Source organism: Tamandua tetradactyla, chromosome 15, assembly GCF_023851605.1.
Source record: "Tamandua tetradactyla isolate mTamTet1 chromosome 15, mTamTet1.pri, whole genome shotgun sequence".
Taxonomy (NCBI): Eukaryota; Metazoa; Chordata; class Mammalia; order Pilosa; family Myrmecophagidae; genus Tamandua; species Tamandua tetradactyla.
This window is the reverse complement of record NC_135341.1, coordinates 78,768,948-78,781,276: the sequence shown is the minus strand read 5'-3', so window position 1 is coordinate 78,781,276 and position 12,329 is coordinate 78,768,948. Positions and strand designations below refer to the sequence as shown.

General features: G+C 51.0%; 1 protein-coding gene across 3 annotated transcripts in view; it reads right to left on the bottom strand.

Annotated features, from left to right (window-relative positions):
- The window catches only part of EPHB1 (EPH receptor B1), a 395,735-nt gene that overhangs the window by 301,286 nt on the left and 82,120 nt on the right, over window positions 1-12,329 (bottom strand). The window contains exon 1 of one of the 3 annotated variants that reach the window (XM_077130186.1): window positions 5,924-6,178. The exons of the other annotated variants lie outside the window; for them this stretch is intronic. The gene's annotated coding sequence lies outside the window, so the exon portion shown is untranslated. Of the gene's footprint in view, window positions 1-5,923; window positions 6,179-12,329 lie in introns of those variants that run through there. 3 annotated transcript variants of the gene reach the window in all.

Sequence of the window (12,329 nt, the reverse complement as noted above, 5' to 3'; positions counted from 1 at the left end):
ATTGTGCTCTGCTGTGAGGGGAAATTACAGGGCACCAAGAGAGTGGGTGCACCTGCTATACAGAGTGTCAGGGAAGTTCCTCCATCAAGCTGAGAGGGGCTACTGGAGGGAAGTAAGCCAGGAAGAGCATGTGTCTGCTGGGAGCAGAGAGGAGATAGGGAGGGGCAGAGCATCTGGGCCCTGGAATGGCAAGTGCAAAGGCCCTGAGGCAGGACTAGAGAGTGGTACAGGGCTGGAGATGGTAAGAATTTTGATGGAAGGGAAGGTGGGCTGGTTGAGAAATTTAAATTTCATCCTGAGTGTAATTGGAAGCCATTGATGAATTTTAGGGAGGAAAAATACAGGTGATCAGATCCGAGTTTTTTAAAGATCTCCCTGCTGCAAAGTAGAGAATGCGTTGAAGGGCAGCTAGAGTACATGGGCAGGAACAGCTGGAGGCTATTGTAGTGATCCTGGCAAGAGATGATGGTGGCTTGGACCAGGTTGATGGAGACTGGAGAGGTATTTCAGGGTAGAATCTCTAGGCCCTCGCTGACTGAGTCCCGTGTCAGGGGAACAGAGAGGTCTTTTCTGGTTTGAAAAGACCATGGACCCCGAATATTCTTTCAAGCATCAGTCCTGTCTCCCTATCCAGGCTTTAAGCTCCCTTGTGTCCTCAGGCACACTCCTTCCCAGATATTTATGAATCCTGATTTCCTACCTCTCCATTCTTCTCTTCCTTAAAAAAAGGGGGGTAGGAGGTATTGACATGGGGTTCATCAGTCTTGGATATACCACCCTGTAGATGCCCAATTTCCTATTTAAGGCCAAATGTATTTTTCCCTAAGGCCTATGCTGGCTCCGGTGCCTCCAGGTGCCCTCAGCTCTGGCCCCAAAGCTCATTTCTAAAAGGTCTCTGTTCAGTGCCCACCTCTCAGCCTCCACTTCTAGGCATCTGACACACTGCCTCCTTCCTGGAGTTCTCTCCTCCCATTAAAACAACAACAAACACAACCTGAATTGCTTATCAGATTAGCAAAAACTTAAAAAGATAAAGTATTGCATTTTGGTAAGAATGTGGGGAAAGGGATATTGCCCAAGCCTCTTAGTGGAAGTGTAAACTGATGAAATCTTTTCTGAGTCAGTTCAGTGATTTCTATCAACACGTTACAATGTGGAGGAACCTCAAAAACGCTATGCTGAGCAAAGGGAGCTGGACTGCAAAGACCACATATTGTATCATTTCATATACAAGAGATGTCCAGAAAAGACAAATCATAGACAGAGAAGTATATTAGTAGTTTTCTGGGGCTGGGATAGGAATGGTGAGTGAAAGCAAATGGGCATAAGGGATCATTTTTGGGGTGATGGAAATGTTCTAAATTGGATTGTGATGATGGTTGCACAAGTCCGCAAATTTGCTAAAAATCGTTGAATTGTACACTTAAAATGGGTGATTTCTATGGTACATAAAAATAGCTCAATGCAGCTTTTCTTTTTCTCCAACCCTTTGCTATCTGATCGAGCCTAGGTCTCAAAACCGCACCCATGCTGGATGGGTCCTAATTATCCACAAATAATGTGCTGATGGTAATTTCAGTGCCCCTGCTCACCCTATCCCTTCTGTTAGGAATGTCCTTCGCATTCCATTATCTCTGCAAACTCAGTGTCAAATATTCACTCAATTTGTTTGTGGATAAGCAAATAACGCCCGAGGTGGGACAAAGATGACATCTAGAGAGGGGACAGCTAGCCAAGACAGCACCCTTATCTCCGAGCTACAGGGTCTGAAATTGTACTAGGATGTTAGTCCAAAGGTCCAAACGATCCAAGGACCACTTGATTGTCCAACCTAGATGTCAGCCAGGGAGTCATCAGGCCAGAAGTGTTCTCCATGTCCAACACAGCCATTGCCATTTCTTATAGAGCAATATTTCTCCTACCCAGCCTCTCTCTAGCATCCCCACGGCCACTGCATGAGGGCTGGCATTACCTCCTGTGGAGGCCCTGGCCCACTGTTGGAGCAGAAAGTAATGACAACAGAACAGGCAGGGGATGGCAGGGATCCAAACCACTGTCATATGCTGTCACATCTAGACATAGAGATGCGAGCCCATTTCTGCCCTTTGACACTGTTGCTTATGTCCTGAGAGACCTAATACCATTTTTCTTTCCTACCACATCCCCTCCAAGCCATAGAACCAAAAGGTAGCAGACCAGGCAAGAAGTCATTATGGATCATGTTGACCAAGACCTTTTGATGACAAATAGGGAAACTGAAGTCCAGAGGCATTCAACATCTGGCCCACAGTTGGGGAACTGATTCATGGCAAAGCCTACTTCTCTGAAGATTCCTCTTTGGAGCCAGCGCAGGTCTTAGTTCCTCTATGATGTCTTCACCAGTTTATATTAAGCTACCATTTTTCTGAATGCTTAAAGCAAGATTGAATTTATTCCACACAATTTAGCATTTAAATTGTGTGGTGAACTGTTCTTTAATTGTTTCCTGCATGTGACTTTGGTCTCTGCTACCAGGCTGTGAGCTCCTTGAGGACAGGGAATTATGTTTTGACTAATTTATTAGTTCATTTCAACAAGTTAAATCAGTCCATGTATTTAACTTTGCATCACTGGCACTACTTAGCAGCATTTTACATTCAGTTATGTCTGGGACCAGTGGAATCCACAGGTTTCTCAGAGCTCTACCCTCACTCCTTCCTCCTCTCACTTTTTACCCTGAGGTCATCCACACACCAGGCTATGCATCACCAACCTTGACCTCTCTCCAATGACCAGACTGTATGTCCAGCTGCCAGATGGACGCATCACCTGAACTCACCAAACATCCTGCCCTCTGCAGTCCTGCTGCAGTCTCACCTCTGCCCACAAACCACCTCACAACACAGTCCCCCATATCAGATGTCTAGGAAGCACTTTGGCCTCTGCCCTCTCCCTTTGCTCCCCATCCCAGGGGGATAACTACCAAATCCTATGCCTTCTACTTCCTTTGTAGCTCTTCTGTCCAGCTCTCCCTTCTGAGCCTTCCCACCTTTGCCACTTTCCTCTGAGCCACTCTCCAAGTCATGCACTTAACTCCTCTGAGTGTTCCAGAATACAAACCCATCTCCATCGGGACCTGTCCCTCGTGGGCTGGGGCTGTGTTGGATACCTCTTGATATTCCCAGTGCCTAGTCCTCAATCAGTGCTGGGTGATTAGGTGAACAACCGAGACCCTGGTCTGTCCCTTAACTTTTCTGCCTCCTCAGCCCCTGGTCCTTCCCTGGGGACTTGCAGGTGCCACCAGGCTAACCTGACCCTGGGGACAAGAAACAAATCAGCCTTGCACAATCAACAGAATATTCACAGCCTATGAAAGGGCACTATTATTGATGCAAATGGATCACCTGTCCTTGAGATAAGCATAATAAAGAAAACAATAGAATCCATTAGAAAGCACCTGCTCCGGTTTTCAGACCATGACTTCATGTATGAGAAAGATACTTCTAGGTCCTCAGAAGATCTACATTTGTTAGACTTGCTTACTGAAAATCAGAGCTTGCAGGTCTGCTGCTCTGGAGTGACCCAGGGTGGCTGCTGACACTCAGGCAGTGAATTTTGACCATCTGCAGTCTGGCTGACTGTGTGTGACGTGTTACCAACCCTTGTATATCCATATGACCTGCACAACTCCAAAACCATTGCCATGGGCTCCTAGCCACAAGCCCATCTACACTGCCTTCTAGAAAAACCTTCAGAGTCTTTGCCACATTCTTTATCCTTGAGAGTGGAAATGAATTTTGGGACCAGGCATAGGTCAGTTGGGGCCATATCTGATGAGTCAGATGGATGTACTATTTTTTGGTCAAAAATAAATAATATAAAGCCAAATAGCATTAATGACTGTTAAGGAGCAAGTAAGGAGATGTGACAGTAGGCAGTGGGGCAGTCAAGAAAGGACTCTTTGTGAGCAGAAATCTGGATGAAACTTAGAAGCCAGACATCAGGAAAGGCATTCCAGCCGCAGGGGGCAGGCACAAACCCTGCAGAGCAGAAGTGTGTCTGCCACTGCCGAGAAAGCCAGGACCTGTGCAGCTGCAAAGGAGAAAAGAACAAGGGGGAAGTGGGAAGAGGTAAGGCTGGAGAAGCTGCCACGGGGCAGGCAAACCACGCCCTGGTCAATCACAGCTGTGTGATCAGAAAGAACCTTCCAAGCTTCAGTTTTCTTATTTGCAAAATACTATTTACCTTGCAGGGTGTTGTGAGGACCAAAAGATAATGCAAGTATCTCACCTAGCGCTGTGCCTGCACAAAACCACCATCTACTGAGCACCAATTACTGTGATTACTGTCATGTTGGGCATTATTATTATTAGGTTAAACTTAGGATTCACCCCCAGCTGAGTCACTAGGGTGTGGAAATCATCTCAATCTTAGGTAAATAACCCTGGCCCTTTGGTCAGCAGAATGCAGGAACTTAAGGGCCAAAAAACCCCCTTTCCTTAGGATTCAAAGGACAGCCAGCTGCCCTCTGCCCTCCACTTCCCAGAATCCCCTAGGGTGCCTGCTGTTTTTCGGTCACTGCCACCCACTTTCCCCTGTGGGACCACAGCAGAACATCCTGGCCCTGCTCAATCAGGACACACCCAAAGGCCCACTTGCAGACCCCGGCACAGATGGCTGTCTCTCGGAATAAGAATCCACAAGGGGTCAAACACTCTTCAGGCCAGCAGATTCCTCAGGGCTGGGCTGGAGCCACCACCGCCAAGCCTTGCTGCCAATCAGCCTGGACCCCAAGGATGCGGCTCCTCTATAGACAGCAGACTAAGCCTGAAAGAGCTTGGATATTAGACAAACTGGAGGGCTAATTAAAATGCAAAATGCAGTCCATGGGGCATAAATTCCAACAAGCCCAAAGGGATCTACCATTTAGTACACCAACCAACCAAAGCAGGGACTCTCTCAAGGGGTCCCCTGAGGGCTGAGAGCACCAGCTCACCTCCCAATATGCTCAATTTACCTCCCGGATGTGCTGGGCTAAGAGGAGAGGAATGCCCCTTTCCCCCAAACATGCCATAAACTCCACACACTGGCCCCAGCAGTGGGACCGAGACAGGCAGCTGAGCCGCTTCTGGAAGCTCCACCGCCTTGAAAAAGGCTGCAGTGCAGTCCATAAACCAGACTCACAGCAAGGGGGACTCATCCCCTGGCTTGAAGAAGAGCAAACGTTTGGGGGAGTGGGCCATAAATAGAATACAAAAATCATATAATCACTTTTTCCCAGTGCATCTCAATAGCAAAACTCTATAAAATCCTTTTGGAAACCTGAATGCTGGAGAAATACAGGAAATACTGTACCAGGTATTGGCAGGGGAAATGGCCCCCCGAAGGAAGGAGAATTTTGTACTTATCAAAAAAGGAACAGCTTAAAATAAATAAATAAAATAAAATAAAACAAAGACAACTAAAAAATGGAACAGGGTTAAGAAGCACCGCTGTAACCCCACCCAACCTACAACCACTGAATTTGGCACAGGAGTTAAGTTGATGGAGTCTGAAGTCAACCAGACCCAGCGGGATGACCATGGTCAAGTCTCTGAACCTCTCTGAACCTCAGTTTCCTCCTCTAACATAGAACCTACCATGGTTGTGAGGACTAAAGGGGACAATGGATGTAAAGGGTTTAAACTCCATGAAGAGCCCCTAGCATGTCAGTTGCTGGGACTCTCAGCTCTCACACATGCTACCCTCTCTGAGCACACACAGGTCAGTCCCTTTTCCTTGAAGGTCTCAGTGTTCCCTCCAGGACAGGTGTGATCTACGCCTCTGTCTTGTTGTCTACACCTGTGGCTCCATCGTACACATGTGCATGTATGTGGGGGTAGCTGGGGTCACCGATCAAGGCCCAGACGGAGCCCAGATATGGCACTGCCTTGGGCATGCCCACCTCCGTGAAGGCCGTGTGACCTCGGGCCAGCTCTGCCACCCCCAGCCAGGTCCAGCAGGCTCACGGCTCTCCCCACCCACTGCTGCGGGAGGCACGTGGATAGACGGCGAGGCCGGCGGGCGCTCCGTCCAGCGGGAACGCGCCTCTTTGCCTCCTGGCACGTCTCACACCCAGGATTCTGCCAGGACACCAGGAGAAGCATGGCAGGCCTGTGCCTCGGGAGCAGCTCAGGGTCCCTGGCACCTCTGCTAGGCAGCTGTGTCTGGTACCAGGCCCTGCCTGGAGTGGGGTCCTCAGCCATTATGACAGCTGCTGCTGCTGTTGACACTGCAACAGTGACAAATTCATCCTTCTGACAAGATCCCTTTAAATAATTCATAGGGAGCTGGGGATTAAGACACTGTTTTTCTCTGTCTCTGTTGAGACTTAAAACACCTCCAGCTGGGGTATTTAAAGAGAGTATAATGGGCTGCCCCTCTTGGGTTTCCCCTCCCCCTTTCCTCCTCTTTCCCATTTCCCAAACTCATGGCCCACCCCACAACCCAGCCCCATAACAAGGAGGCCCTGAAAACAAGAGAGGGGAGGGGGGGAAAAAAAGGAGGGAACCAGCGCTTGGCTGGTCACTATGGCAACATTGGCAGGGTATTCAGCTGTCATTATCCCAGCACCTCACACATGTGATTATCTTAAGCTGTCGATTGAATGCGGCCCTCCGCTGCTGCCCAACACAGCCTTGTCGAACAAGGCAGGGGTGGGAGCTGCTGGGCCCAGGCCCCAGCTGCCTAACACAGCTCAGCTCAGAAGTGGGCTCCAGTGATGGAGGAGGAGCCCAGCGCTGCCCCTGGGAGAGACTGACGGTATTTCCCTTTGGCTTGGAGCATGCTGTGGAGGCCAGCCTGATGCTGCGCCTTCATGATGGATTGCAGCTGGGGAAATGGGCTCCTCGTTCCATGAATGCAGGGAGCTGGACCATGCGTGGCCCATGCTAGCTGCATTGGGGCTCTGCTGGAACCAGGACTGGCCAGCTAGAATCATCTAGGAGAAAAGGAAGCCAGCCATAGGGAAAGGAAGGAGCTGGGTTTTCCCGGAGGAATGAAGCTCTTGGCTTCATTTCCATTCTCAGGGTGCAGGAAGATCTGGCCTGAGAAGCAGCCTCTGTCCAGTGTGCACATCCCCCCCCCCCCCCACTGGATGGGAAAGCGGTCACTGTGTGAGAGACCCAGTTCAGAGGATTGTTTCTTCCTGGCGCTGAGGCTGCTGGAGCTTGGTCCTGGGAAACCCATGGAAGAAGACTCATTGCTTTGCCTCCTTTGCTTCACATGGTCTCTAGGCTGAGGTTCCCAGGTGCACAGCCTTTGAATGACACCATCACCAATCACACCCCTAACATGCTCCAGTTTCCCCAATGTCTTGTTGAAAGTTCAGCTCCCAGAATCCCTCGCAACAGATGTGCTCTCTCTCCCTTGCCATCCCTGCAGCCTGTCCCTGGACTCGTCCCAATGCCCGTGCTCAGTCCAGCCTTTCCTGCACCTGCATCCTGTGCTCACAGCCCTGTGAAGACGAGGCCTGCCATGTCCGGGTCCCACCTGGGTCACCCTGCTTTGCGGCTGCACAATGCATTTTTGCACCTAAATGCAGACACAGGCCCTCACCAGGTTGCTTTGCAGGCGGAGCACTCTACCAGCAGGACCGGTCTGAACCTTCACTCCAACATCTTTCATGTTGACTGTCCTTCCTGACACCCATGTATGCTAGACATGCCTGTCTCCACCAGAAAGAGGGGTGAGTGAGGCAGTACGTGTGGAGATGAGACCAGGCCATAGCTGGGCGCTGCCACCTCCTGCTCCCTTCCATCACATGGGAGCATCTCAGATAGAGGGTCACCACTACAGCCACCGAGGTTGCGGGCTGGCTCAAAGTGGCTCGCCAAGGCCCCCACGTCTCGCTCCCCAGGAGCCCTCACTTCCAGAACATGCGCCATGGTGGAGGTGGCAGCTGAGTCATGGGTTACCCCATCCCCCCCAGGGTGCCAGCCTCTTCGCAGGGACCACCTGTGCCCTCTGGACCCCTGGCCAGGCCTCACCTGCTCAGTGAGGAGCCTCTGCCTCTAAGCTCCTCCTGCACCTGCTGCTCCCAAGCCCCACCTGGCCACGTCCCCTAATGAAGCTTGATTTAAAGATGATCCACTGGGCACTTGCCATATGCACCACTCACTGGCCCATGACTTTCAAAATCTACTCATTCCCTTTGCAGGAAGTTGGGAAACATCTGCCTCTCCTCACTGTCCCCTATTTCTGAATCTCAAGGATCTGTGACAATGACTCCGAGGTCTCCTTCTGCACACTCCTTCAGGGCAGAATGCAGGAACAAGGGTGAGCGCTGCAGTCATCAGGGTTGGGTTATAGCTCAGGGGCATCCCGACCAGGTCTGCCACTTTGCATAACTGCTCCGAGCCCCAGTGTCTGCTCTGTACAAGGGGGAAACGACCACCTGCTCTGCAGGGTCCTGGTGAGAATGCAGTTGAAGTAAAACAGTTACCATTCAATGCCTGGTACACAGTTGGTGTACTAATGGTAACCTCTAGAAGTCATCATTAATAATAAAAACAATGACTGTTATTAATAACAGGGTGTACCCACTGATCTTACTGATGCAAGAACCATGACCTAGCAGTAAACTCTGGAATGCTGACCTTGTATCTGCAAGGTGTCTCTCCAATCATTTCCCACACTCGTCCCATGCACGTTAAGTCCTTCAAACAAGAGTATTTGCCCACTAGTGCTAGTAAGCCCATGTGGTATTGCACTGAGCTTTATTAAGACTTTACCTAAAAGGTAAACACAGTTTAATCCCCTTTAGCAATCCGTAAATAGGATCTTACATTACCCATGTCACAGAGACAGAAAATGGGCTTGGAGTGGTTAAACAACTTAGCAGAAAATGGAGCTAAACCCAGGACATCAGATTCCAAACCCTGAGCTTCTTCTAGAAGCACCACAAGTTCAGCGGGGTTTAGACCAAATTAACGCAGTAGGCCGCCACTGGGGCAGGGTCAGATCATTGGTCAAGGCTGCCCTGTTCCCTATGGGGCTACGTCCATCCTTTACGGAGCCAGGCCCAGCGCTCACCTTTCTTCTGACAGCACTGACCCCTCACCTTCGCCTGGTTTGCTCCTATTCATGAAGCAGGCCTTTTCCCTCTGCCCCACCTCCCTTCTCCTGTCCGCTGTTCCTCAGTAACACGTTTCTCTTCTTCGCCAAGGCCACCAGCACGAAGGGGCTGTGCGTTCAGACCCTTAGGGCACCCTGCCGCCTGCGCCTCTGCTCTGTGACAACCCCGGGGAGCGGGGACGGGCAGCCCAGCTTTGAGAAGTGCTGGGACCCAGCCGTTGGATCTCAGCTCAAATACCACAGGTTTGGAGAAAGGTTGGCCAGGCTGGGGCAAGGAAGGGGGCTGGAAACGGTCTTCCCGGAGCAGGTTTTAGAGAAGAGGGAAGATGTCTGTCTATCTGTCCAGGCCAACGCGGGTTATGCCTGACTTCAGGAGGGGGGCAGTGAGCCAGGGGCCTCCGGAGCTCCCCCCCAGAGTCTGTGGAAGGAAATATCTCCTGCTCTGCTGACGAATGTATCTGTGGACCTTTTCTACGAGCGAGAAAATAAATTTATCAGACAGTAAAGGTCTAGAGAACCAGCTCAACTCCCAAAGTTCTTTATTCTTTACTACAGCAAGTTAGAGAAGCACCCCTCCCCACCCTGACACATGCACAGCCGCACCCAATGCATTTCTGAAATCAGAGTAATAATTCATTTTCTACTCAATGACACTGGTCCTCGAAAACATCCCATTCACCTCCCTGTTAAGCGCGCACACACCTGTGCTAAAGCGGTCATGTAAAAGCCCAGGGTGACAGCCACAGGCCCCCCAGCCAGGCAGATGGCTGTCCAGCTGCCCTGGCCTGGACACCCATCCAGGGCCCTCCAGCTCCCCACCCCCCGAGCTCCTGGGGCCTGTGTGGTGTCTCCCCGAGGGTCTCGCCTCCAGGGCTCTCCGGCCAGAGCCCCCCACGCCTTTTGTCTGTCACTGTCTCTGTCAGGCAGGTGATTTTAAACTTCCATTCCTAAAAGATGCGTATTATATAAAAATGTTTTAAGTGCCTCGGGGTGTTTTGTTCCTCATTGCTTCATAAAAGTGACATTAATAGCCAGGGAAGAGCACTGCTGAGTGCAATTACAGAGGATGTTTCAGCTATGAAAGCTGTTTTGAGCCTGCTAATGTTTCCTAATTACAGGCCTTTTGGTAGAGAGAGAAAAAGATAAAGAGTGGGTGGGAGGCTAGGGTGGGGAGCTCTGACTTGTCTCCCTGGTTTACCTAAGGAGGGAAGGGGATGGGGGGGGGAGTCGGGAAGGGGAGGTCAGCGCACCCCCCCACCACAGCAGGAAGCTGAGCCCCTCCCCATTGAGGAAAGGGTGCTCACTCCTGGGGACCAGCTCAGGAAAAGGAGTCTACCTGTGCCCTGTACTGTAGAAGAAAAAAGCTTTCTATATACTGCACTCAGAACTGAGGAGCGCCCAGCTACTCGACCTGGGGCTTCCCCCTGGAACCCGACTTCTGAGGAGAGGGCGAATCGGTGGCAGGTCAGACATTGCAGCACCTCCAAAAGCAGGGCGGGGTGGGAGAGCCGGACAGCAGGTGGTCGAGTGCTAGTGCTGATGCTTTTTTAGCCCTGTGACCTCAGAAGTTACCAGCTGCGCTTTGTCTTGGTTTTCCTCATCTGTGGAATGGGTTTGTGCTAAGGATTAAAGGTCCACGACAATAAAGCGCGTAGGGCCTGTCACACAATGTTAGGTGGTTCTTTTTTTTTCCCTCCCTAGCATCTATTCACCCTTCTGGTAGCTAGGTCCTGATTCCCTGTGGGAAATGGCTCTCTCATACCTTTCAGTGCCTGGGCCGCCGAGAGGCTCTCCACAGGGACAAGGGGTGTGGCAGCATGCTCGTCTTCCATGTGCTAGACCAGGGTTCGAGTCACAGACCAGGCACCCAAGTGTGAGCCAACTGGCACTTGGCATTTCCCAGCTGTAGCAATGGGCTCAGCATGGCACAGGATGCAAACCGAGCTGGTCAGGCCCCATCAGAGTTCATTCCCGAGGGGCCAGGAGGAGACGCTTGCCCTTCCCCTGAGGGCATGGAGGAAAGAAGCCATAGCATCAGAGCTGCTGCAGACCCCCATGGCTCTGAGAAGCCCTAGCATGGAGCCAACACCATGAGAGTAAAGGAAGAGAAATCGGGGAGCTGGGGAAGGGAGGTAGAGGGTCTTGGGGTCGGGAACAGCCTGTACCTGAAGCCACAAAACTGAGCTCAGTGTTGGCATTTTCTGTCACTTGCCACCAAAGTCCTGACTGATAGAGCATGAGAATACCTCCCAGCTGCCACTGATCGTGTCAAAAGCTCCCAAGTCCACCGTGAGTGGCACCTGTCTAGGGAATTATAACCAACCCTCTACCTTTGGCTCACTTGCCCCTGACATGCCCTAGGATTCAAGTACAGTAAAATTTCATTCACAGAATCATTTTGCCCAGAGCTGACTTTCTCTTGGACTTGCCTAACTTAGCTCAGGCTTTTCTGTCCTCAAAAGAAGAAAAGAGAAAAGTCAGCCCTGGAGAGAGTTAGTAATAGAGTAACGTTCCCTAATTACTTAGCAGGAACACTGTCTGCCTTCCTCACCCAGCTGGGAGCAGAAGAGGGGATTCTGGGTCCAGGAGCACGTAGCCAGGGAGTGGCGGAGCCAAACGTGAGCCCGGTTAAGTCGATGCCATGGCCTGGGGTCCTAGCAGCCGACTACACCATCACGTTCTCACTCATCAGCCCAGGCACGTTTCCATTGATGTGGGCTTGGCCGGGAAACAAATGGACTGATACTACAGTGGCTTTCTCTCCTGAGTGTGCCTCTGCAGGCCCGTGAGGTGGGCAGCTGGCAAGTGCGCCTAGAGGATCTGGCGGTGAGGAGGGAGGTGGTCGGGGGTGGCCACGCAGTCTGGCTGCTGCACACGGGGACAACCAAGCCGTGGCTGCACATCAAAGCCTGAGCGTGCCCACACTCACGGATGCATCTCAGGTCTGCAGCTGATGTACCAGGCATGCACAGCCAAATGCAAGGTGTTTTCCCTACCCAGAGGCCAACTTGAGAGGCTCTCCACTTAGTTCCCAAATCCTCCCATCTTTGGAAATATTTCCACAACTCTAGGAACTACCTAGAGAGGCACAAGCTGAAATCAGCTCATTTGACTTCACTTCCTAGTAAATAATATGAAGTAAAATGAGATGAGCTGATTTCACATAAAAAAACATATGTATGTGCATACAGCATACATATGTATATGTACGCAGATATATGTATGTATGCATGTAT